Raw genomic sequence first — 16,534 nt, 5'->3', positions numbered from 1 at the left:
GTAATGTTATAATTAATGTTCTGTCAGGTTCCACTTTAGGAAAGCTGTGCTTGAAGATGAGACAGAAAAAAAGGCATCTGTTCATAACTAAAAAATATATATCCTTGGCATAACTGACCAGGCAGATAAAGCATTTCCTTGTGTTGGTATTTTTGAGTAGGTAACCTTTTATTTTCTCTTCTCTTGCTGTTATACACGTTTGAAATCTCCCAGTTCTTTTGGTTTTTTTCCCCTGTTTCTCCTCTCAGCAAGGTATCATTTGCATCAGCACACATTTAATATGAACTAAATCAACAGATATTAAAATAGAGGGTTCTCAATAAAGGCATAATAAAGGTTTGCTCTGTTTCAAATTTTTGAAATAAAATGACTGAATTCTTAAATTGTTGAGTTCTCCAGTGCTGTCACCCTCACAGCTACCAGGTTTCATGCAGCTTGCTGAGACATGTAATGAAAATGCTGTTGACTTATATTTCTTTTTAGCATTTTAAAACAGCGTGGCTCTAATCCAAGGAAAAGAAATCATCTCGGCAGCTCTGGGCCTCTGATAATTCCACGGTTACAAGAGTGGCAGCTTCTTGAATAAAACTTTACAACATGAGTTGTCTAGAACTAACTAAAGGCAAATTTCTACTGTCATGTAGAATCACAGAATGGTTTGGGTGGGAAGGGACATTAAAGATCATCCAGTGCCACCCCCTGCCACGGGCAGGGACACCTTCCACCAGCCCAGGTTGCTCCAAGCCCCGTCCAACCTGGCCTTGGACACTTCCAGGGATCCAGGGGCAGCCACAGCTTCTCTGGGCAACCTGTGCCAGGGCCTGCCCACCCTCCCAGGGGAGAATTTCATCCTAATATCCAGTCTAGCCCTACTCTCAGTTTGAACTCATTATTCCTTGTCCTGTCACTGCAGTTCCAGATGAAAAGTCCCTCTCTGGATCCCTTGTAGCCCCTGCAGGTACTGGAAGGTGCTGGGAGGTCTCCACACAACCTTCTCTTCTCCAGTTCACAAATATGGGAGATACAAAGGGCAGCTAAAACTGTGGTGCTTGAACAACCACAGACATTTGTGATTGCTGGAGGAAAGGGAAGTGTCATCAAGCTTTCCCCCACATACACAACACACACACAGAGTCCCTCATTCTCCTGACCCTACAGAGCACAGAGTCCTTCACTCTCACATTAATTCAGTGTCTGTTCAAGTTCTAGTTCAGATTTCCCTGGAGAAACTCATCTGAGAAGAAGACAACCGAGTTCCCTCCCATCAGCTGAAAATGTTACTCTTGCTGGGTGTGACTGAAACCAAGGGGTGAAATTCTCTGTAGCTCATCAGCTGGACACCCAGCCAGGAGTCCTGACATGTTCAGAAGCACAGGCAAAGACAGAATCACAGAATCATTAAGGCTGGGAAAGACCTCCAGGATCACCAAATCCAAGCTTTGCCGATCAAGATGAGCTGTGCAAACAACTGACCCGAAACTACAGCCCACGAATCTCCACGGGGGGAAGAGTCAGGGAGTGGACACCACATCTTCCCAGCAGAAATCAGCTCCTCCTGAGAAGCACATCTCATCTGAGATCATGAAAACAGGGTTTTAACTCTTTACACCAGCTGTTCATTTTGCCTCTTGAAATGTCCGACCTTCTCCTGCCTCAGGGCAGCCGAATTTTTCAGGATTAGCTCCTCTCAAACATCATTTCCAATCAGTTCTATGCAAAAAAAGGCACGCTGGCTGTACCTGACACTTAAAAAGAGTTTTCTGCTCAGTTAGCTGAGTTTTCCCAGAGAACCAGACAGGTGGTTTCCCTGGAAGTCCACTGACTTTTCAGTGGGAAGCAGTTCAAAAGTGGTGGCCCTCACCTGCGACGTTCCCTCCTCGGAAAGGACGCGCGTTGTTCACGTCACAGTAAACGAGCAGGAGCTGTCACACCCCAACCTTTAAACTGTCTCAAACATCAGTCTTTAAATTGTCTATCAGGAGTTGGCAGTGCCTGAAAAGGTGAATATTGCAACCCTACCAAAACAAACCACCGACCCAGCCACGTGAACCAGCCTTGCCAGCCACGGTGCGAGCGGAACAGCGGTCACCAAACCACAGGCAGGAAATGTTGCCTCCTCGGAGGAATTCCTTCCCAGGGTCTCTGTTTCAGCACTTCCCACTTCCATAATTCTGTCAGAAGGGCTTGGCAGAAGCTGTTAACACAAACACAAGGAATGAGGGGCAACCTTTCCCGGATTACAAAGTACGGGTTCTGAAATCTGGGCCTCTGGAGACGGAGCAGTTTTCGAACGTGCAGGGATGTGTCCAAGTGGAGCTGAAAGCTCAAAGTACAGTAGCTGCTGATTGTATTCCTAATAATTCTAGTCAATGCTGCTTTTTGGGCACATTTCATATATTATAATAAACATTTCAGGCACCGTTTCACAACAGAGGACCTGTCACCCTTTCCCTCACCAGGATGTCCACGGTGTTGTCTTGCCTGACTGTACTCACGAAGGATTTAGGGGATAATTTCTGACCAGAATTTTAAAGCTGATGAAACCAGACCTATCCATGTTCTACATTTCAAAAAGACACTTGGAAAGACACGTACAGGAAAGCTTTATTTATTGCTGCATGTATGAGCAGGCAGAGGGACTGCAGGAACAGTCCCAGCAGCAGCGGTTCTGTGTGACACGGCGTGGAATCAAATTAGAAACTGTTACCAGAAAATCCACTCCAATTAGGAGGAGAGTGGGTCAAAGGGTGTGATTTGTATTCCTGGCTGAGCTTTCAAGGCTTTCTTCTTGCTCACAACACAAATATTCCATTTCTATCAACAGTGCCACGGTCTTTCCGCTGCCACTTAATGCAACTAATCAAAATTCCTACAGTACCAATCACAAATTACCTGGTTTAAACACTGAATCCCCACTGCTGTAGGTCTACAAAGCACAGATCACACTGTGTCCTACTCAGAAACACTCAATATAACCCAATTTTCACCATCTTCTGTAGAGTTATTCCCTTCACATTGACATAAACTCTTTGTTTCCATGGGGATTGTGTCTGCTATTTACAGAATTCCTGTTCTACACGTGCAGCATCTCGACACAAATACAGCTTAAAAACATTTCCTGATCACTCCATTCCAGAGTAAAAGGCTGTACCTCTGCCTTTCCACCTCCATCATCTCCCTGTGACACGACACCACTCAAGAAATTACTTTTTTTGACCACAGACATTTATGCTGAGGCTTCTTTTGCAACTTTTATCCAACATCCTATAACACACGTAACACAGAACCTCCCACAGAGAAGGCAGCTCGTCTGACAGAAGCAGCAAAATCCATTTTAGATCTATTTTAGCTAATTTGGGAAGCAAACCCTAACAGTTCAAGTCCTCCTAAGTGTTGAAATAAAATGGTATTTTGGTAATTCTTCGAATTATGATCTGTCAACACAACAAAATTTCCATTTTTGCCTCCCACAAACCTGGTTGAACCAGTGATGCACAGAGTCCTGGGAACTAAAGGATGAGGAACAAAGCATATTTAATTATTCTTAGACATGTCAGAATGCAGTCTTACTGGGAAGTTGTAATTTGTCCTGGAAAACACACAGCAGAGTAGCTGAATGTTCAAAAGGGCTGGGGGTGACCTTTGAAAAGTATTTTAGCTCATTTCCAAGAAAAGGACTAAAGCTGCTCAAATCTCAAACATAAAGAAATCAAGAGTACAAACCTTTTTATCAACTTAGTCCTATAAATGTATGAAAGAGATACCTTAAAATATTACAAAACTACTTCAAAGATGAAATTTTTATCTTATAAAGGACTAGAGGCAGATGCTTCCTTTCAGAACTCTTCACATGCTTAAGTTTTCAAAACCCTCAACTACAAATCCATTTCACATACCCAAGTGTACCTGAGCATATCCTAAACCAAAACCCTCCTGCCAGATGTGTTTGCTTAAAATACAACATCTAGAAAATGAAAATAAATGTATTCAGAGGGCTGGTGGTTTTTATTCCGGGAGCAAAATTATGAAGTGGAGGAAAAAATAAGAAATTACTCCAGAAAACCCAAGCAGGATTGTTAAATTCCCACATTAGGGAAGGTCAAATTATACTTTCAGTTCAAGTCTTGTAGTTTTGACTTGGATCTACTTAAAGCCTGCTGAAAACAATTGCACATTGAAGGAAATAAAGTCAGAAAATGGCATAAATATGACAGGTAAATTTAAAGCCCCGCTCCTGTACCGAGTTCTGCTTTAAAAGCACCCTCAAAACCACACAGAGGCTCCACAAAAAGTTATGGGGTTCAATATTCCAGTGAAAACACCAGCAAATCAGTCTTGAAGCAGCAGCAGGAATATTGCAGGGAAAATACTCTACCAAGGGCTTTATGGCCAGGGTTATTTCTGCCCTTAATTTATGAGCCCATTTCCAGGCAGAAATGTGGTACCACCTTAAAGAGAAGGTTTTAAACTCTGATTTGCAGAGAGATGGGAGGGAAAAAAGAGGGGAGGGTAAGGCAAGGAGGGTCTAATTTCAGAAGCAAACTAAAAAAATTCAAAGCCAAGAAGGACAGGACAAGGGCCTCTGTTTTTGGAGGACCAGATCACTTGTGACATTTATTTACACAAGCTTTAGAAAACAAAAAAACCCCCACAGTCTGGACTCCTGAATGATCAAAATAATAAAAGGATTGTAAAAACCACAATAATAAATGTAGTGAAGAGTAAAACAAACCACAAATACATCAGAATTTCTTGCAGGTGGTGGTGGTAGAGTTTGGAGCTGATAAAGAGATGAAAAAGCAGAAGAGGATTCCTTTTCCACTGCACTCACCAACTGTGCTCTGGCAGGAGGGAAGCAGCACAAAGAGGGGACATTTAAGGGGGGAAACAGGTTCTAGTCAGGAGAATTTCGACCAAAGACTGCACCAATGATGGATTGGCTGAATCTGAAGGAGACAAATCTGCAAAGTAGAAGCAAAGAAGGTACCCTGAGAACTTCTTGAACACAAAACCTCAGTGTGAGCATCTGCCACTTGAAAACAGCCCCAGGTAAAACCAGAGGGGACATAAAACTACCTCACATCTTCTCAAAGCAAACCCAACTCAGGTTGCTGGCACGTGATGCAGACATCACAATATGCCAGTAACACCAATATCAGTGTTTCAAAACCACCCTCCAGAATGTTGGGGTTTTTTTCACACAGAAAAAATAAAAAAAAACAAACAAAACCCCGATGTGAAAATGTAAGTAAGGCCTAAATACACCCTGAAATCTGGTGCAGAAATCCAGGCACAAGTGGTACACACACCAATAATCACCTACTTAGGGAAAAACCACATCTAGGGATCGGATTCCTGCCCTTCTTGTAACGTTTGAGCCACTGCACGGGATGGGGAGATGGTTAATGCAGTTTGAAACCTGAAAAGCAGAATGAAGCACCTCAGATTTACCAGGACAAATCAAGCTGAAAACACAGAACAGGCAAATAGTTGTGCCTTGCAGCTCATGCCCTTGGTGACATTAATATCACACAATAAACAAAAATATCAGAAATACTGGAGAACATGATAAGCTGAAAACAAAAATCATTAGTCTGGGATTTTTAAAAAAAACAAAATTGAAGGACAGTTCATGATACTCAACCTTAATCCAGCTTTTTTATTAATTATGTGGTTGATGCTTGTACAGACATTCATAACTTGATATTTTGGGGGATTTGGTGTTTAATGATTGGGTTAAACACAGGAAAAAAACCACCCTGGTTTGCTGAGGAGCAGTTCCTTTGTGTCACCCAGCACTGGTGCTGGATGTGACATCCCCCTGGCTCCACACCCAGCCAGGATGGCCCAGCATTCCCAGCAGGATGGCCAAACAGCTGCCTGCCATCTCCTCTGGGAAGTGCACAGCAGGGTGCCTGGAGCAATGCTGGGAAAAAACAAAAACCCTCCCAGTTTTATCTTCACCCCACTGAAAATGTGAGGTCTGCTATGCCAGCACCCACCAGATACAGAGAACAGATAAACACACCCATAAAAAACTCATCTGAATCATCTCACACTACGAGGGAAAATGAAGAGGGAATTAGAGCACAGTTGGACTCTTGGGGTTGGTGTTTTTTTTATATATTTTAGTCATCTCTGAGCTAATACTTTGTGATCTAAATTTATCTTAAGTTTTCCTTGTATAGTTACCATCAGTGTGAAAAAGAACCAACCTTCCCTATTTCCAAAAAGGTTTTGTTGGTTATCAGGTAAATGCAGCTGCAAATACAGCCAAGAATTTAAGAGAACCTGGTTCTGGATCCAGTAGATCCAACTTCCATTTCTACATTTCTTTTTTTAACACCCCCTAGAGGTATTTTTGTCGAGGACTGAATGAGGTGTGTTTAAAATACAGGCAGAATTCTGCAGAGGATCTGAATTCAAAAGCTCGAGCACTCCACTGCTAGAAAACCTCCCTGAGGTGAGTGAGGGAACAGTTCACTAAAAGGAAAATTTACACCCAAAACTCCTGAAAAATCTCGGGTTACCACGCTTTATGAGCCGTGCCTAATCTGTATGTGGCACATCTGGTATCACAGATATGATCCATAAGCAGGCAAACATCTGAAGCCAGAAGTGTTTCCCAGTGTTAAAATAAACACCTCAGCACTTCAGCTTTTTGCTCAGCAGGGTTTGGTTGTTTTGGTTTTTTTTTTTCCTCACTGGGAGGGGAAGGAAGGAGGGAAGGAAGGTGCTTATCTCCTGCTCCAACTCCAGCACTCAGGAATAGTCACTCACTCCCTGGGATTGGGGGGGTTTCAGATCCAGGCAGAAAGCATTCCATTCCACTTGGTTCATGCTCGCAGCATTTCACTGCTTAGCTTGGCAAAACATCAGAATAGAACATTTTCACCCTCCTTAACCCCTCCTGTTGGCACACCAGTTTATTGGGCCAAGGCCTCCCAGCAAATTACCATTTTCCCTCTAAACCAATCTAACTGTGCTGTCATCAACACCCTGGGCTACAGCTCCAGCCAACTGGAGAAAATTCCCTCCTTCCCCACAGGTAAAAGGGCTGCAGTTTCTCCCCCAGCTGTTCCCCTGTTAGTGGTGAAATACAAATCATCAATTAATAATTTGATCTGTTCTGATGAGCACCAAGCATTAGGTAAAAAAAAACCAGGTTCCTAATATCCCAATTACCACTTCCAAAGGTTCCTACCACACATTCCATGCCCAGCCCGTGCTGGAATAAAAACCAGAGGAGTCTGGAACAGCAACCCACCTTCAGCAAGGAGCCACTGATGACCTGCAGACATTCAGACTGAATTGTTGTGTAATATATCCAATATATGGAACAGCACCTGCTAACTGATTGACCTCCACAAAAAAGGAAATTCCAGTTTTACTCCCCAGTTTACAAGCACCTCTATCTTTTCCTGGCACCCTTCTCCCCAAAATCTGTCTGTCTTGCACTAAAAACCTTCAGAGTGAAAGGTTTCTCTGTTCCTTCCACGCTCTGCTTTTCACAGAATTATGGGTTGAATTTGCTGGTGAGTTAATTAACATTAAGGATACAGCTATTCTGTAGTTGCAGCTATTCTTGTAGATGTCCCAAAAAGATATTTATGTCCATCTTTTCCCATCTCCTCCTATTTCTGCATAAAACACTAGGAAAAAATTCCCCATAAATTGTCATTTCTGGAACCCACAGCTGAAAAAAAGGTGGTTTTTTTCTAGTATATAGCAGGTCAAGATCTGAGTTTCTAACTGAAATATGACTGATTTCTCCTATTTATTTTTCTTATAAGTCAGCAACTATCAGAATTATTTTAACAAGAATTACTTTTTTTGAAAGAAAGACTTAAGTTCTGCAACTGGTACTAATTAATTAAACTGTAGCAACAGTCAGTCATATCTGATCCATCTCAAACACGAAATCAAACAAACAAAAAAAGAAAATAAAAATTAGTGATAGCAACAAAAAATTGGGAATGTGTGAGGGGGAAATACTGGGAATAGAAATTAACATAATACAAGCAGAAATCTTCATTTTATTGTCCCCAAAAGATAAATATTAATTGGCAAAACTTGTCTGTAACAGAGATTACAAAAAGAATAAATCTGCCTGGAAGATTTTAATGTGTTTTATGTACCCAAAGCTTTAAGTGCTAAGATAAATTACCAGACCTAATTAAGGCCATTTTTATAATATCATTTATGGTGCTGTGAAGGTCATGTTTGGTTTTGAAAATAATTCCTCCTCTTGCTCCACCAGGAGGTTTGAAAAGAACCCCTCAGGACCACGGGATGCAGTGAAATCCCCATCACAAAATATCCTGCAAGCAAAAAGCCCAGCTGCTTCTCAAAAACCTTGGCAAAAGGTGATTTATTTCACCTCTCCCTCTTTCCAACAGATGGATAAACTGTGATGGAAAATGTTCAGCATTCCACAGGCAGCGCTCCCTGCTAACCTGCCATGGTCTGGTAACTTTAAATTACTCCTTATCACGTGAATTCTGCGTGACATCACCCACCACACGAGATCTGAAATGTGCATTAGAGCAGGTGGCCACCAGCAATTCCTTTTATCTCTCACATCTGGTACCACAATCCATATAAAATACACACGTTATCAGGGAATGGTTTGGGTTGGAAGGGACCTGGAAGATCATCTGAACTCTGAGGCTTTCCCATTGTCACTTAATTTAGGGAACTGCACGTTATCCAAAAAGTGCAATGAAATACCTTGTGAAGTGCATTTTTAAAAGCATGAAATCCGAGCAATCTGTGGGGATTCAGATTAGGCATTCAAAAATTATCAGGACTGCAGGAAATATTAAGAGGAGGACTGAAAATAAACAAGCAGAGCAGCACAACATCATCTGCAGGTTCAGCTGTGACCACAGGCAAAGTTATTGTTCAGTGTCAGCACAATAAAGTGCTCCCCTTTCCTCACACTCCCCAGTTTTCAACCAAAACAGAAAAATTAGAGATGGAATCACCACGTGCTTTAGTGGAATCCTTTACCAGCCTTTACAGTTTTAGAAAACTCAAACCCAAACACTAAATAAATTACCTTCCACAGACAATTTGCCATTTGAACAAGGGGCTTTTGATCATTAACTGGTTTGATGAGAACTCTGGCAATGTGTAGATTTTCCCCCAGTCAATACTGCCAGCTCCTTACACCCCACTTATTTTACTTTAACCTTGGAGTATTTGCTAAATAAAGATTTGTTTCCCTCCAATGCCATATTTTTATTTCTTCTTTCCCATGTCTCACCTCCTTCTTCCTACTGGTTTTTTCCCTCCTCCAGTTTTCTCTTCACTATCCCTCTCCATCCTCCTCTGTGGATGGACAGCCTGATGACCCCTTTGAACACAAATCAGGCTCCAAATATCCACAGTTTAGAGTTGTATCCCACAGCTCCTCAGTGCAACACCCACAAAAGCTTTGTGTTTGCAAAGAATCCTTTAAAACACTTCTGGGGTTTTGGTGGTTTTTGTGTTTTGTGGTTTTTTTTAAATATATAAGATCATACCATCAGTAAAAACAGTGTCAGTTCAAGTTTACCAAAACTAAAAAAAAAAAATACCCCAAGGTTTGGAAGTCTATCCACTTTTAACAGTTAAGCAACAAGAACAATGCCAGCAAATTCTTTGGAGAGCAACAGGAGGTACAGGATTTTATGGCAATCCTGGGGATCACAAAACTGCAGTGGGGGAACCTCACTTTTTCTTTTTTTTCTTTTTTTTTTTTTTTTTATACACACCATTCTCCAGGCCACGACATTTCAGGCTGAATGATATGAGGTGTGATAAATGCAAGCCCTAGTTTGAATACAAACAGATTCTTAAAATATTTTAACTAGGACTATAAGTGAAAATAAATTAGGCCAGTGGGATTTAGGTCAAGAATGCAGATTCGGTGGGATTTTCTTGGTTTACTGTTAAAGTCAGAAGAGACACAAGCCTCCAAAGTTTTTGGCTCTGGAAACGATCACAGGGAATCATTCTGAAATTAAATCACTATCTTCTGACTGGCAGCATAAAACCAAACAAAAATCAGTGTATTTATTCTCTAAAACATGAGAACAGGTGCTGTCTGAACTCGCCCAAGCAGCCAAGCTTTAATTTTCCTAGTTCCTACTTAGCTTCCATACTGCTGCAAATCCAACCTCCTCCTTTTTTTTTTTCTTTCTTTCCTAACAAAGGCAAAGAGATGGAGATGTGCAAAATGCAAACTGGAAGCCACGAGCCAACTTTGAGTTTCTAACCAATCTGATTATTCTCTTCTCCCAGTGTGGTCACAATGAGATCCTTGAAACCTCATGGGGATCATTCAGACTTTGTGTGACTGCATTTCATTGTAGTTCAGTGTCAGATCTTTCATGGAGTGGTTTGGGTTGGAAGGGACATTAAAGATCATCCAGTGCCACCCCCTGCCATGGGCAGGGACACCTTCCACCAGCCCAGGTGCTCCAAGCCCCATCCAACCTGGCCTTGGACACTTCCAGGGATCCAGGGGCAGCCACAGCTTCTCTGGGCAACCTGTGCCAGGGCCTGCCCACCCTCCCAGCCAGGAATTCCTTCCCAATATCCCATCTGACCCTGCCCTCCCCTTCAGTTTAAGGCCACTCCCCTTGTCCTGTCACTCCAGGCCAGAATCATCAAGGTTGGAAGAGACCTCCAGGATCATCCAGTGCCACCCTCACCCAGCACCACCACAATCATCCCTAATCCACATCCCCAAGGGCCACATCCAGACACCTCTGGAACATTCCCAGACACAGGGACTCCACTTGGATACCGAACTATGACTCTGTTTTATCTGAATGCAACACCTTCAATTTATTCCTTCATCAATCTCATCATTGCAACAATTACAACAACGAGGTGTTGGGGCAGAAATGCAGATCTGGGACTTCTCCAAGCCCTGAGTTGCCCAATGAGGTTAATTAGGGATGGGAGGGTGGTTGTTTTATCTGACCACATTATCAGTGCTGAGGCCCTGGCACAGGCTGCCCAGAGAAGCTGTGGCTGCCCCTGGATCCCTGGAAGTGTCCCAGGCCAGGTTGGATGGGGCTTGGAGCACCCTGGGCTGGTGGAAGGTGTCCCTGCCCATGGTAGGGGTGGCACTGGGTGATCTTTAAGATCCCTTCCAACCCAAACCATCCTATGATTATTAACATATCTAGTTTTATTTTGTTGTACCCACCTGTCTCTAAGTCAGTGGCTCACGTCCTACACTGATTTATACCTGTCTTCGAGGTTTTTAATTTATTGCTATAAGTACATGACTTTATTTAAGGCTATTTTGTGATCCGAGCTCCTGTTGGTGGCAATAAGGTGATTATTTGATGAACACAAGGATATCTTTCTCAACGAGGTGCAAATATTAATCCCTAAGCACTTCTGGGAAGTTTAAGGCAACATTTCCTTTTTTACTAAATAAAATTAAAAATTCAAAGGCAGAACTGACAGCCATGGAGTCAGCAAACCAACAGCAATAACACACACATAATCTGCTGTAATTAATATCACATATAACAAGATATTACATCTATTATGGCAGATTGTATTCTCTTACACATATTCCACACTTCAACTTAATCCTCTCGTTGAAAAAAAACCCGCCACGATTTTGTAACTTCACCTTAACACAAAAAATCTGTTTCGAAACACGGGCACGAAAACAGCCCCACATAAAACCAAAACCCAGCCAAGTGTTACTGAATCCCTGCCACTTCCACTCCTTCAACTCTCGTTTTCACAGTGCAGCCTTCCAGGGTTCCCTCTCGTATTTAACCAAGGAGGAGCGTTCCAAGGCTCTGTGTGTGTGAGTATTCCTAGGATAACATGGATTCAGGAACTTCCAGCAGCAGGGAAATACAATCTACTCTAAGAGTTCAACATGGGTTAATTGCTCTGCAAAATGGGTATCTTTTTTTTTTTTTATTTAATTTTTTTTATGACTCAATTCCCTCCGGGAAGGCCAAACCTCCCTCTGCGCCGACAGAAACCCTGCGAGTGGGGGGCCCACTTTTGTGAAGAGGAAGAAAAAATCTACTGATTTGCCAGAAGAAGAGAAGAAAGGGGGACACATTTTTGCCTCCAGTGCCATGAAAAATCCCACACACAAGGTGCGTGACAGGAAAAGAGGGCCCCGATTGTCGGGAGCCCTCAGGAACCGCTCGCGACAGGTGGAAAAGAAAGGCAGGGGAAAATCGGCTCAAAGGAGATGACAAATCCCACCACGGAAACCCCTTCAGCCGGCGTGTCGTGAAAAATGGGATGGCAGAGAGGAGGCTGGGAATGGCACAGGACCAAAGCAGTGCCAAAAAACTTCCGAATTCCTGCCTTTCCACAGGCGGGGAAGGGAACAGAGCCTTGGCTGTGCTGCAGGAATTCCCGCAGGAGCTTTTGGTATCGGCTCTCTCCAGCGTTGGAGGAGGATGCAAATCGCTCCCAAGAAGGGAATGGAAGGGGAAAGTGGGAAATATTATACATTTAGAACTAATTTAGCAAAAAAAACCTACTGCTGAAATTCATTTGGTTTGATTTAAGGGAAGCAAACCCCTTCTGTTATTTGAGCTGATTTTTAGCACCGAAGGCAGGCCCAAAATACCAAATATTAAAAAAAAACCTTAAGGAGAAAAAAGCACCTAAGTAGGTAATCAATGCACTGAGCTTTCTTGTTTTGAGGATAAAAAGCCTTTCACTCCTATAAATTTAAAAAAAATAAAGGAAGTTTTAGCGTTAGCAACCCCAATGATGTAAAGAATGAAGGAAGATGATCTTATAGCAAGGAAAGCAGATTAAAGGGCAGGCCTGTTGCCATCAGTATCTAACACTGGAGTTTTGGTTAGACATCCACAAAGCAAAATTTCCCACCCTAAAGTTTAACAAACACACAAAATCAAGGGATCTAAGCTTTTAAAGCCAATATGAATATTTTGAGAGCTCTCTGCACTCTTCACACAAACAGACAAAATATTTTGGGTTATGTGGCCGTAGAAGAGATTAAGTATAAAATATGCACAGTGTTTAATTGCAGCTGACCCACTGGTCAGCACCTGTTTTTTAAATATCCACTGCCTGTTTCCTGAGAGAAAGGGACCTTTCCATCAAGGAGGAATCCCTTCCTGCACACCATGGAATTCTCCAGCTCCCAGACCGGAATTCTGGAGGCTGAAGGGTGTAAGGGGTTAATTTACACAAACTGTAGAAGTTAAAACACTCATTTTTAGCAGACTATTAATGCAGTTGGATGGTCTCACCAAGGTAAAATACAAAGATTATCAGAGAGTCAGGGAATGGTTTGGGTTGGAAGGGACCATAAAGGTCGTTTTCCACCCCCTGCCACGGGCAGGGACACCTTCCACTAGCCCAGGTTGCTCCACTGGCCTTGGAACTCCAGGGATGGAGCATCCAAAAACTTCTCTGGGCAACCCATGCCAGGGCCTCGCCACCCTCAGAGCCAGGAATGATTTTAATTTGTCCTTCAGAAAATATGGTTTAACCAGAAAATAAGGGAGATCACCGAGGTGCCTGCAATGACTGAGCACAGGGCCCGGTGTTTACACGGAATAAAAACATCACAGGGATTAGAAAAACAAATGAAAAATCACCCAGTGCATAATGGAGTTTGTCAACCTCAGCCTGTTTGCTTCTGCCTCTGAAGTGCCATTCCAGTCTCCTTCGATTGTACACTGCTTTTACTGAACTCAACCCTGCATCAGCAGCATCTGCATTTCAGTAAAACAAGAGTTTTAAAATAAAATGAGTCCTAATGCCCACCTTGCAAAACTGGAGCTGTAGTTTAACTATTCTGTAGTTTAACTTCTCTGTAGTTTAACTTCTCTCTAGTTTAACTTTTCAAAACCCAACAATACGAAGCCAGAAAAATAAAAGGGCACCGAAGATGTGAAGGATTTTCTTTCTTTTTTTTTTTTTTTTTTTTTAACTCAAAGATTTTAAGTGTTTGGAAATTGTTTATTCTAAGCTGACGTTTTATTTAAATATCCTATTCAGCAATTATGAAAGCAACCTCATTCCACATTTCACTTCCACTAAAATTCACCGGTTTTGTGTCAAACTCTTCCTAACAACAGCACTTTGTCCTCCTTAAATATTGGGGAAAAGGGGTCCACAATGGCATTTCACAGAGAATATATCACATGCTGGCTTAATCACATATAAATCAAATTTTCTGCCAACTAAAATATTGAGACAGGATATAAGATATAGAAAAAACCTGAAATTTATATCTAATTAATTTGTTGGGTTTTTTTTAACTGGCGAAACCAATTCCAGCCAATTAAGAGTGGGCAGAACCACTGGAAATAAGAAATATTTCTTTATTAATCTCAAGCCTCGCCAGTGGGATGTCTGTGCAACGTCAAAAACTGACGGTTTCATCCTAAAATCTGCAACCCCAGGGGTGCTGTGAGGAGAGGAGGCACAGAGAGAGGCCAGATCAACCTGCTCAGGGGGCATCAGGAGAAATACCTGGGAAGAAAAGGGAGAGAGAATTCTCTCTTTCAGAGAGGAAGACAAAAAAAAAAAAGCCAAGATTCCGATCTTGGGGTGAGGATTTGAAACTCTGGTGTAAGAAATAAAACCAGAAATGCTTTTAGGGAAAGCCTCCAGTCATTCAAGTGAAGCTTTTAATGTGAAGTCACAACGGGAATATTGAACCTTTAAAACCTTCTGACGTCTAAACGAGTTTTTAATCAATGATTAGGCCGATGTCATTTAATTTTAGGTACCTGCAGGTGAATCCCCAGCTTGTTGTTACCTCAGGACACCCCCAATCCAGGCCAGGGATGGTCCAGTCACTCCTCCAACCACCCCGAGCTGCCATCTGGAGAGCTGATGAACAATCAAGGGACTCCCAAATCAAACGCCAGAATTTTCCCTTAGAATCTTTAGGACAACACTGTCAAGTCCAATCTATTCCCTGGGCCTCCAGAATCAATTTTTCAAACTTTATGACAGGTCTAATAGTTCCCACCTGTTCCTCCTGCTTGACTTTTGACTGGCACGTTACCAGGCAGGGTGGAAATGCAGACAAAGACCCCTATTAGGCTCCGGCTGTTTCTCTACTGTGAGGTTGCTCAGCCATAAAATTAGTTCCAGCCCCCTTTCTCCTTCCATCTCTTCATTTTTTTTTGGGGGGGGTGGTAGGAAGGTTTTTGGGGGGGAGTGGAAAGGGAGGTGGAAGGAAAATGCGAAGTCGCAGAAGTTGAGTGTCGAAATTTTTTTATCATCTAAAAAGTTAAATGTCAAAATTTATATCGTCTACTGAACGATTTACTAACTCAATTAATGACAAATCACACTCATTAAAGTTGTTGAGGTGTCTCCATCATATTTTTGACCATCAAAACTTGGTAAAATTTGAGAGTCTATCATGCAACATATGATGACATAAAGGCAGTGTTTTGTAATTTTTTTCTGGAAGGATCTAATTTTAATAAAAACTAATTTTTATTCAAGCAAAGAAAATCTCTTTTTTCCTGAGACACGTTTTCCTTTCCCCCAAAACTGCCAATTAGTCACAAGTGTGATGCACATATCCTAACAAATTCAGAGGGGTTCATTTTGGAAGTACCTTAAAAACCTGACAACTTTTTTTGCTTCGATAAAAATTATCTCTGCATCGATTTCTGGTGAAATATTATCATCTAAGGTATTCAAATTTATTCATATTTACGAAATATTATCATCTAAGACTCAAGGGGTTTCACTGAACTGCAAATCACATGGATTCCATTATTCCATTACCCAAGACAATCAAGTATTTACAGTAACATCAACCGTAATATTTAAGACAAACACTTTCACTTCTTAAAACAAAGGTCTTTCTGCAAGAGAGACTGAACATAAATTATTAATAAATTATTAGTTTTAATTCAAATGATAATCTGCCTGGGACCATCTTCCCAGTCTTAGAGCCAGGACTCCTGGTTTACAACTTACCTGAAAATCAACTCACCACGATGGGGAAAATCTCAAAGACCTCCATCTGTAAGCACTTCATTACATTTGGAAGACTCAATATGAAAAAGCAACCTTTAAGTGTATGAGAGTAAAGGTTCTGCAGGCATTGAAAGAACCAAGACCACCTCCCCTGCTTTTCTTGCTAATTAATCACCCGTAAATTGGTCAGACGTGGCTCTGTTTCGCTTGTGATGTTTCAAATGCCTGTATCTCTCTCCAACAGCCACTGCCAACCAGCTGCAGGGTGAGGATGGAGATGTGGGGAAGGGGATTGGCAAAGTTAAACAGCAACAGCATTTCATGTCTGCCTCTAAATTGCAGCATTTTGGCACAAATTATCATCTGTAATTTCTATCAACTGCAAGACTACAAATTAATTTAGTTAAACGCTGTTATAACGCACCCTCCTTCACAGATTTTGTGTGCAGAGATTGTTTTGTGTGCATTTATTACTTGCGTGAAGGCACATTCTGTAGCTTGTATCAGTTTAGGTCCTCAGGCTGAGAACTAAAGCCATTATTGCTGGTGAACTCATCAGTTAAAA

At 41.9% G+C, this 16,534-nt stretch overlaps 1 protein-coding gene across 1 annotated transcript in view; it reads right to left on the bottom strand.

Annotated features, from left to right (window-relative positions):
• The window catches only part of HLCS (holocarboxylase synthetase), a 105,284-nt gene that overhangs the window by 52,598 nt on the left and 36,152 nt on the right, over positions 1 to 16,534 (bottom strand). The gene's annotated exons all lie outside the window — the stretch shown is intronic.

The sequence above is a fragment of the Myiozetetes cayanensis genome, unplaced genomic scaffold, assembly GCF_022539395.1.
Source record: "Myiozetetes cayanensis isolate MyiCay16 unplaced genomic scaffold, myiCay2020 scf5-8, whole genome shotgun sequence".
In the NCBI taxonomy this organism is placed as follows: domain Eukaryota; kingdom Metazoa; phylum Chordata; class Aves; order Passeriformes; family Tyrannidae; genus Myiozetetes; species Myiozetetes cayanensis.
This window is presented reverse-complemented; position numbering and strand designations above follow the sequence as displayed.